A 10,163-nucleotide genomic window follows, 5' to 3' on the forward strand; every position below is an offset into this window, starting at 1 on the left:
AGACCGAACGACGGGAGCTCACCCCGCCGCGGGGATTCGAACCGCCGACCATGCGATTGGCAAGTCCTAGGTGCTGAGGTTTTACCCACAGCGCCACCTGCATCCCAATTGACCTGTGCTGCAAACTAATATTGACAAATAAACGGTGAATCACTTTCGTCAGGGTTCCTTGTTTTTGCATGCGTTCATACTTGCTCATTTTTTTAGTCAGCACTCTGTTGATTTGTTAGCCACCATTTTCCTTCTTGAACCATCATTCAGTTAAGGCCTCTAAAATATCCAAGAACATTAACATCTAATCTCATGCCGGACTGTGTGCAACTGGTATCAAAGGCGTACCCCGCGTTCACCACATGTGCTGTGGGTTCTTGTATAATTAATGCAAATTATATGCTCATATAAATATGTGAAATAACCACATTCTTCTGGCTCAAACACTGGCCATCTGGCCTCAAGCAAACTGCTCACACAGAAACAGAGCATCATTTGAAACTCCCAATGCCTCTGAATAATTTCTGAGCGAAGGTTATCCATTTCCCTGGAAACTTAAAACTTAGTGGAGCTGTTAAGTGTGCTCGTTGACATATTGAGTGCCATCCAGAGTGAAGAAGAATGCCCACTCTGTGCTACTTGGTTAGTTCAGTCCTGACAGAGGTTTACACTTCTTTAACAAGAATGGAAAGGACAATAAATAGGCACTTCTCACCTTGTCATCACAGTTGCACCACTGCTATATCTCAGTAAATTCAGTGGTTTGAAAAACTTGCAGTAGAAGAGCATATGCTCCTGGTTGTTTTTTTCTGTGATGTCTCTTTCCAGGTGGAATTCTTAAGCCATCAGTTCCCATGAGAGTTTTATGCCACATACACTGGTAAGGAAAAGACGAGTAAGGAATCCTCTCAAAAGTCAGCAGCAGCACAAATCAATTATGTGGCACACTTTTAAAGTGCAAATTGTGGGGGGCGCAGGGGGGAGAGATAGAACACTTTATAACAACACTAATCAGCAAGTAAATATTATTCCCATTTTATAGAGAGTCTGAAAGATGGTGATGTGCCCAAGGATGCTCTCCTGGGTGCACAAGTAAATAATATATAGGTAAAGCTGGGACAAGATGTTGCAAAAAACATTGAATTCCTCCAAGTATGTTGACTACTTGGACTTTTTACAAACTGGTTACAATAAATCATCCCTGAGCATTGCCCATTCTGCTGGGAGCCAAGGGTGTGGAGACGTTTAAGGTTCCCTTCCGTCCCACTACAGTCATAGGAAGCTGCCTTACACCAAGTCAAATCATTGATCCACTTAGCTCAGATGGCCTTCTCCAGTCTCCTGACTTGAATCTCCTGTTGCTGTTTTAATTGTGGCATTATTTTAATGGGCTAGGGGACACGGGTGGCGCTGTGGGTAAAACCTCAGCGCCTAGGACTTGCCGATCGCATGGTCGGCGGTTCGAATCCCCGCGGCGGGGTGCGCTCCCGTCGTTTGGTCCCAGCGCCTGCCAACCTAGCAGTTCGAAAGCACCCCCGGATGCAAGTAGATAAATAGGGACCGCTTACCAGTGGGAAGGTAAACGGCGTTCCATGTGCTGCACTGGCTCGCCATATGCAGCTTGTCACGCTGGCCACGTGACCCGGAAGCGTCTGCGGACAGCGCTGGCTCCCGGCCTCTAGAGTGAGATGAGCGCACAACCCTAGAGTCTGGCAAGACTGGCCCGTACGGGCAGGGGTACCTTTACCTTTTACCTTTTACCTTTTTTTAATGGGCTAGTTTTATTTTACATTTTAATTGTGGGTGTCTACTTTAACGTTTGGGTGAACTGGTTTTATTGCATATTTTAAATTATGTGCGTTTATATTTTTTTGTAATGTGTTTTATTCTTGTAAGCCACTTAAAAGTCACATTGGCATTTAAGCAGTATGATAATGATAAAAATAATATTATAAAGTGCATTGCTGATCCGTAAAATAACCCAACTCTTCTCTCTCCCACATCTATTTTGCATTATCCAGTGAAGTTGATCTGTTTCTGCCTGTTTGCTTTATTTGTCATGTGGTGCTGGTAAAGCTCAGTGGTGCGATTGATGGAACAGCCGTGCTGGCAGGAGGAATGCCCAGACAGTTCCTGAAGAGCACCATTCATATATGTAGAGGTACAGGGCGTATTTTTCCTTGAATGCAGGGTCTGTGTGGGTGCACTGCATGTGTTCCTGGGAAAGCTGTCTGAGTAGCTGACGCATCCCAATTATACTTATGTTCCTGAGGAAGAACTGAGCATCTGTGAAGGTCCACTGAGAAAGTTAAAAATACCATGCTGGTCTCCTCTGCCAAATGAAAGCACACAGATGTTTCCAGTATCAGAGGGTTAATGTTTTGGCAGAAAGTCCAGTCTCCAGAAGCAGGAAGAGATGGCCTGAGGCATCCTGGAGTCTGAGGCAAAGAATGCAAATGTTGCCACGCCACACCACTCTTGTGGGGAGAAAATGCAAAGTGACAAAGCAACAGGGCAATCCTAGGGATCTCTACTGATCCCCACAGAGTTCACCAGGGCTTAAAAAGGTAAAGGTAAAGGTACCCCTGCCCGTACGGGCCAGTCTTGACAGACTCTGGGGTTGTGTGCCCATCTCACTTAAGAGGCCAGGGGCCAGCGCTGTCTGCAGACACTTCCGGGTCACGTGGCCAGCGTGACATCGCTGCTCTGGCGAGCCAGAGCCGCACACGGAAACGCCGTTTACCTTCCCGCTGGTAAGCGGTCCCTATTTATCTACTTGCACCCGGAGGTGCTTTCGAACTGCTAGGTTGGCAGGCGCTGGGACCGAGCAGCGGGAGCGCACCCCGCCGCAGGGATTCGAACCGCCGACCTTTCGATCGGCAAGTCCTAGGCGCTGAGGCTTTAACCCACAGCGCCACCTGCGTCCCACAAAGGATTGGCGCCCAAATGACTGGTCATTTTCTCTCCTTTTGCAATGGCCCTAAATGTTCTGCCCTAGGGAGCGTAATGAAAACAATCTAAGGGAATGGATCATCTTTGGTACAAAGGAAGGTGGAAATGGTTGGGACTTTTTAGAGCAGAAACAAGACAACTAAGCGGGAATATTGTAGAGGTTTGAAATATGGGCTCCAAGAGTATATAATTAGAAGGAATCTGAAAATATGATCTGATTGTCCAGTCCATAGGCAGGAGGGCTTTTGATAAAACAGAAATACTCCTTTGACCAATGCATGAGAACCAGTGGGGCGTAATGGTTAGAATGTCAGAATATTGATAGCTGGGTTCAAATCCTATTCCACCATTAAGCACACAGTGCTACCTTGGGCTAGTCACTGCTTCTCACCCTAGCCCACTTCATGGGGTTTGTTGTGAGGATAAAAGGGGTGTGGGCTGAGAGAACCATGTATGTTGCTCTGGCTGAACTCTTTGGAGAAAGATGAGATAAAAATGTAAGGCGTAAATTACAGTTGCTGTAAGACATCAACATAAATTTCTTTTTTAGAAAAATGCTTGGAGAATAGTTAAACTCATGGATCCTTCCACGCCCAAGCATCTAACTTTTGCCATTATCATGCCCTAACTGTGAACTTTCTGGGCAGCCGGACCCTGTCTGAAGGCTGGGTTACACAAGCAACCACTGCGCTGACCCCTTGTGCCAACCATTATGCTGCTTTTTTCTGCGGCTTATGAGCCTAACCCTCAAAACAACAGGCCCTGGCCATTTGTCAGGACTGTGGATACCCAAAGACTTCTGAATAATGGGACTTGCAGTTATCAGGAGACTTGTTTGTTGAGCTGGGCAACAGGAAAAGGAATTAAAGACGGACAATTAGAAGTGGCAGATTTGCTTGGCAAACTGAGCATCACCAAAGGAGCTTTTTCTGTATATTTTGGGTGGTGGAATGGCAAGTCAGCTCAACCACCATGAGGTGCCTTCCGCTCATCCAAGAACCACACACTATTTATGAGAAAATTGGATGCTCTAAGTCAGGAGCAAAAGCTCTTCCCTTTTGTGCTCTGGCTCTTTGCCAGTCTTCTGTAGCATATCACACAGGCCATTCCTTTTCCTTACTGGCTTTCATTAATGCCACTTTTGTAGAGGCACAAAGGCTGCCAGCCCAAGAAGGAGGAAAGTGGGCAATTCATGACATTTTGACTACTTTGTCATGGAACCAAACTGTACAAGCAAATGGGCAAATAATCTGATCCCTGGCTCCTGAGGCAAATAGAAATAAAATACCGCTTGAATAAAAACTTGATTCTTCTGGCTTTGGAGAGTCCTAATCTCAAACAGACTCAGTCAGCCCACTTATTTTTAGAGTGAGTATTCTCAAGCCCTTGGGCTATGGAGCCTCTATAAACCAAGATGAAAATTTCCACTTCTTCAGATGTAACACTCCTCGACCTTGAGCCAGTCACAGTCTCTCATGGATGACCTGCAAAGTTAGTACAACTGTCCATCTTTCTCCTAAAGCACGAGAGCCGATCCATGTAGGGCATGCCTCACATCTTCTTTCACATTGGGAGGCACTCATTTGAAATTGCCCAAGTGTGAAAATAGCTTCCCCATGCCAACAGCTCACCACATCACAGAGATGCATTTCTAAAACTTCAACCCTTACCTGGGAGCAAGGCCTGGGGAACTTCCTCTAAGTTAACATGCAGCAAATGGATCAGGCTGTATTTTATGTTTTATTTCCTCCATGGCACACCCCTAACTTTTGTTTATCACCCTTTCCTAATCTGATCTGAATTAATATCTTGTAAATGAGCCTTTTCTCCTTTCCCACATCCTTGGCAATAGCTCTTCTGTAGAGTCCATGCACTGCATGCAGAAAGTTCCACATCCCACCCCAAAAATCTCCCAGGTAGGGCTTGACAAGGATCTTGTCTGAAATCCTGGAGAGCCGCTGCCCCTCAGCAGAGTTAGGCAAATCTGTCAATTTCAATTTCTCTTTCTCCATTTCTTTCTGGGGCTTTTCCACAGTCTGAAGTTCAATGCTTCACGTTTCCACATCAGTGTGCAATTTTTTTTAAAGCATGAAAATTAATCACCATTTTGATGCAAATTTTGCTAAATATATCCATTTTAATGCGATTTTGCCCAACATATACATTTTTGCAAAACAATTCCCCATAAAAATGCTGAATTTCTGTATATTATTTTGATTCATATTTGTATTTTTATCAACACTTTACCCCAGTATATGCATCTTTGTACATATTACATAGCTGGGAACTACATTGCAAAATTCAGAAAACTGCAAATTTCGAAGAAAGGCTGCTTTTCAGGAAGTGTGAATTAGGCAGATTCTTCTTTAAATGTGAACATAATTAAATTCATCCCCCACCCATACCAGTCAGTGGGAAGATAAATCTGATTCCAATAAACCAAAGATCTGACTCAGTATTAAGAAGCTTCCTATGTTCTTTGGAAGATGAGTGCTCCCCTCTCACCAACTCAAGAGTACAGTGGTACCTCCGGTTGCACACGGGATCTGTTCCGGAGCTCCAGTCAGATCCTGAGCTGTGTGTATCCGGAGGTGCCACTTCTGCGTATGTGTGTGGCACGGTTTAACACTTCTGTGCGTGCGGCGAAACCCAGAAAAATACTTCTGGGTTTGCAGCGCACGTATCCCAAAGTATACATAACCAGAGGTGAATGTAAGTAGAGGTACCACTGTACACATTTACCCCTTCAGAGAAATGTGAGCCTATCTGCAAGTGAGAAAGGTTACTTCCCTTTTACACCACATAACGAAAAACATTTGGGTCAAAGCAGTGTTGTTGTGTTCTCCCCACCCCACATCATCCAGAAAAGCCATACAGAACTGCATGCATGCAGAAGCATAGGCCACTGCCTCCAATAACACGAAGAGCTAGGCTGCAGTAACCAGTGATGCCACTTGGCAAGATTGGCAGGCGCAAGGCGCATTGTGGAAAAACACTGGTATCCTTAAGCATGTGAGAAAAGGGGCATCACAGTTTTATCAGTCTGAAATCAATCCAGAACTGAAACACGGGTGGTGGAATGGTAGAACCTCATCAGCTATAAGAAAGCAGCAAGAGCAGCTATAAATCAAAATGACGAGGGGCTACACATGTACAGAAGGCCCCGCTGTGGATAATGCCTGCTCACATTATTGTTTACCGCAGCCATTGCTGCCAGCCTCTTGCATTCCTATGAGTTGTTTTTTTAAAAAAAAAAACTCTTCAAAAACAATAAGCATAATAATGAGATTCCAAATGCCAAGCAAATTTTGCACGTCCTGGATTTGGTGGTTCCCTCTGTGCTTCTTTCTCCCTCCCTGCCCCATCTGTGCTCCTCAGTGCCTTTGCCTCTTTAAGAAAGAAGTGCCTGTGGGATTCTTCACTTGTGAAGCTTTTAGAGCATGATTAATTGGTAATCAGTGGCACGGTTCCCTTAGTACATAGTGATCCCGCTCTAAAATGCAAAAGGGCACTGTGCTATCAGTGTTGTTTCTCATGTGGTGCCAGCTTGCTCGGGGCGCTTGTTCTCAAAGGGTTATGAGCCAATATAAATTCCTGAAGCTCCATGGGAGAGAATCCTTTTGTTTGTTACTTTCTTTGCCCTTTGCTATCAACAAATGGTACCCCTCCACACACAAGCAGAAATGCATACACACCCTGGCATTTACAGCCTCTAAGGACACAGAACTTGCGCTTCCCTCCACATTTATCCAAGGTCTCCGTCATGTCTGCATGGCTTCCTGCCAAAGGAAGACTACAGAAGCCTTGCAACCGGGCCTGAAGGAGACAGTCTTGCTGTGAGTCTGATTCCACGTGCTTTGCAGTCTTCGGGATTGTATACGCAAGTGCATTTTTTGGAAAGTCTCGTAAACTCTTAAGCAAAATGGGTAAAAGTCTTTGTACGGGTGGACAACAAGGACAGCATAGGACTCCAGAGGCTAGGAAAGGTCTCATTTCTGAGGCCTAAAATCCTCAAGGCAAAGCAACAATGGAGATGGTGGGCTTCATGGTCAATGGGAACCTGAAGTGGTAGGGATGGAGGAGAAATCTAGTTCTGTTCACATTTTAATGCAACCCTACCCACTTCACAATTGTTGAAGACATATGTCAGTCAAAACACAGCTATCTTTTGAAATTCACGCTTCTTTGAACTAAAACTAGTGGATTTTAGGGGATTTAGGTGGATTTTAGGGGAAAGGGGACGCAGGTGGCGCTGTGGGTTAAAGCCTCAGCGCCTAGGACTTGCCGATCTAAAGGTCAGCGGTTCGAATCCCTGCGGCGGGGTGCGCTCCCGCTGCTCGGTCCCAGCGCCTGCCAACCTAGCAGTTCGAAAGCACCTCCGGGTGCAAGTAGATAAATAGGGACCGCTTACCAGCGGGAAGGTAAACGGCGTTTCCGTGTGCGGCTCTGGCTCGCCAGAGCAGCGATGTCACGCTGGCCACGTGACCCGGAAGTGTCTCTGGACAGCGCTGGCCCCTGGCCTCTTAAGTGAGATGGGCGCACAACCCCAGAGTCTGTCAAGACTGGCCCGTACGGGCAGGGGTACCTTTACCTTTACCTTTATGCACAAAAAATCCCTATATTAGTGAAACTAAAGTTAAAAATGCACTGTGTTAATAGAACATTGCTGGCAAAAAAAAGTATATTAATGAGGACTTCTTTTTAAAAAAATCTCAAACTGGTGTGGAAAGGTGGCAAACACAAAGAAACTGAGAAAAACTGAAATTAACAAATACGCTCATTCCTAGGAGGTCAACAAGTTTTTGGAGGTATCACAGCCACAGTAGCCAAAGACGCAACCCAGGGCAACAAAGTATTCTTAGAACAATGTACCAGGGCCAGTAAAGGCAAAGGTGGAAATAGATCCCTTTTACAAGAGAAAGCAAGGATGTGGCTATTCATCAGTAGTGTTTTCCAGTCTTTTACTTTCCCACTTGGATGTTCAAGGCATCCACAGTATTCAGTGAGGCTTACTCTCAAAAACGTGTGCACAAGATTTCAGTCATAGTTATGCCTATTTATTAGACATTTCACAATACAGTGGTACCTCAGATTAAGTACTTAATTCGTTCCGGAGGTCCGTACTTAACCTGAAACTGTTCTTAACCTGAAGCACCACTTTAGCTAATGGGGCCTCCTGCTGCCGCCGCGCCGCCGGAGCACGATTTCTGTTCTCATCCTGAAGCAAAGTTCTTAACCCGAGGTACTATTTCTGGATTAGCAGAGTCTGTAACCTGAAGCGTATGTAACCTGAGGTACCACTGTACTGGAGTATTGTGATATGGATTATAATAAGAAAAGAATTTTAAACAAATGTTAAGTTGGGTTTTCTTAGTTCACTAGTTTAGTTTTAGTTAGTTGTAAAGTGGCAGCAAAGAAACCTTCACGTGGGCAGAAGTCTTACAAAGACTGAAAAAAGAAAACCAAATCTAAAGCAGAATCCCAACTTTTATTATTTCTTTGGCTAAATTTGTCATAATTCACCACCATTCTTACGATTGTTCTGGTTTGGTTTAGGCTTAGCTAGCCAAAGCCACAATTATTATTTCTGTAGTCCTTTTCATTAAGGGCTTCATTGATTCCCCCCCCCCCCATCATTTGACTTATTCTACCTTTAAAAACATTGCAATAATGTGTACAGCACTGATACTGCCTGCTCCCTCCTTCCACTTACTACCCATTGTTAACAACAGAAATTGCGCAGCAGCGGCGTGGCGGCGGCGGCAGCAGGAGACCCCATTAGCTAAAGTGGTGCCTCAGGTTAAGAACAGTTTCAGGTTAAGAACAGACCTCCAGAACGAATTAAGTTCTTAACCCGAGGTACCACTGTAAATGGGCTAACATTAAATGGGAGTTAAATGCCTAGTTGTCATTAAGAGCCAGAATAGTTCCCTGAACAGTGGTGGGTTAACTTGGACCATTTTTATCTATTGACACTTTGAAACAGTTGTGGGCGAGGAGGTGGGAGTTGTTTAAATGGGAACTCCCTTGCTGTGGAGTGTTGTAAGCAAGTTCTGTTGTGTTGCAGGGGGGGGTTTCCTCCTGCCCCTTCTGCTGAGGAGGTCTCTGGACACTTGCCCCCAAAGTCCTGTCTAGCAAGTGTAAGGTTGCATTGCAGATTTGAATTCAGGTTTTCCCCACCTCCCCAATTTAACATTATAGCTGAGCTGACTCATGTTTAAAACTGGGCCACGCTGCTCTCTTCTGTATATAAAAGCAGGTGAAGGTGTTTTTTTAAAAAAAATATTATTGAGAAAAAGAAAAAACTGAATATGCTTCATGTTGAGCGCGTTCAAGTTGCGCTCCGTTACTTCCAGGTTTCGTCACTTGCGCATGCATAGACGCTCAAAATGATGTCACACGCATGCACAGAAGCGGCGAAAAGCGACGTGCGCATGCGCAGAAGTGCCATTGCTAGTTACAATTGCTTCTGGATGCGACCGGGGCTCCGGAACGGATCCCGTTCACATCCCGAGGTACCACTGTACTGAGGAATGGGTGGTGGTGATGGTGGTAAAGTGATGAGGCTGAGTTAGGCTCAAAGCAGGAATTTGCAAACTGTCTCAATTCAGAGTACCTTCCACACCATGCCAATGCGCTCTTGCACATCTGCTACAAACTGTTGATCACTGATGCAGAGTATACGAAGAAATATTCTGAGGCACACACTCTGTTCATGCCGACCAGGCCTGCTGGGGCTCACTGTTGCTTGGTGTGAGCTGAGTGCACCCTAGAACAGACCCAAAGGTATTCATTTTTAAATATTTATGTTGCCTTCTCAGACTATGTCCACCCAAGGCAGCAAATGAAAACACGTCTATAACACACCACTATAAAACTTACTAACCATTGTAAAAAGTTGGACAAACAAACAACCCAAATGATCAAGGAGATGGAGCAATTCTGCTGTGGGGAAGGGTTGCAGCATTTGGAACTTTTTAGTTTCGAGAAAAGATGGTATGATAGAAGTTTATATTAAAAAAATGCATGGCACTGAGTTAGAGGATAGTGGATAGAGAAAAAGTTTATTCTCCTTTCAGCACTAGAACTTGTGGACATCCCACGAAGCTGAACACTGAAAGATTCGAGACAGACAAAGGAAGGTGCTTGTTCAGGCACCACGTAGTTAAACTGTGGAACTCACTGCCACAAGAGGTAGCGATGGCCAAGAACTAGGATGG

This window comes from Podarcis gaigeae (assembly GCF_964106915.1).
Source record: "Podarcis gaigeae genome assembly, chromosome: 2".
In the NCBI taxonomy this organism is placed as follows: Eukaryota; Metazoa; Chordata; class Lepidosauria; order Squamata; family Lacertidae; genus Podarcis; species Podarcis gaigeae.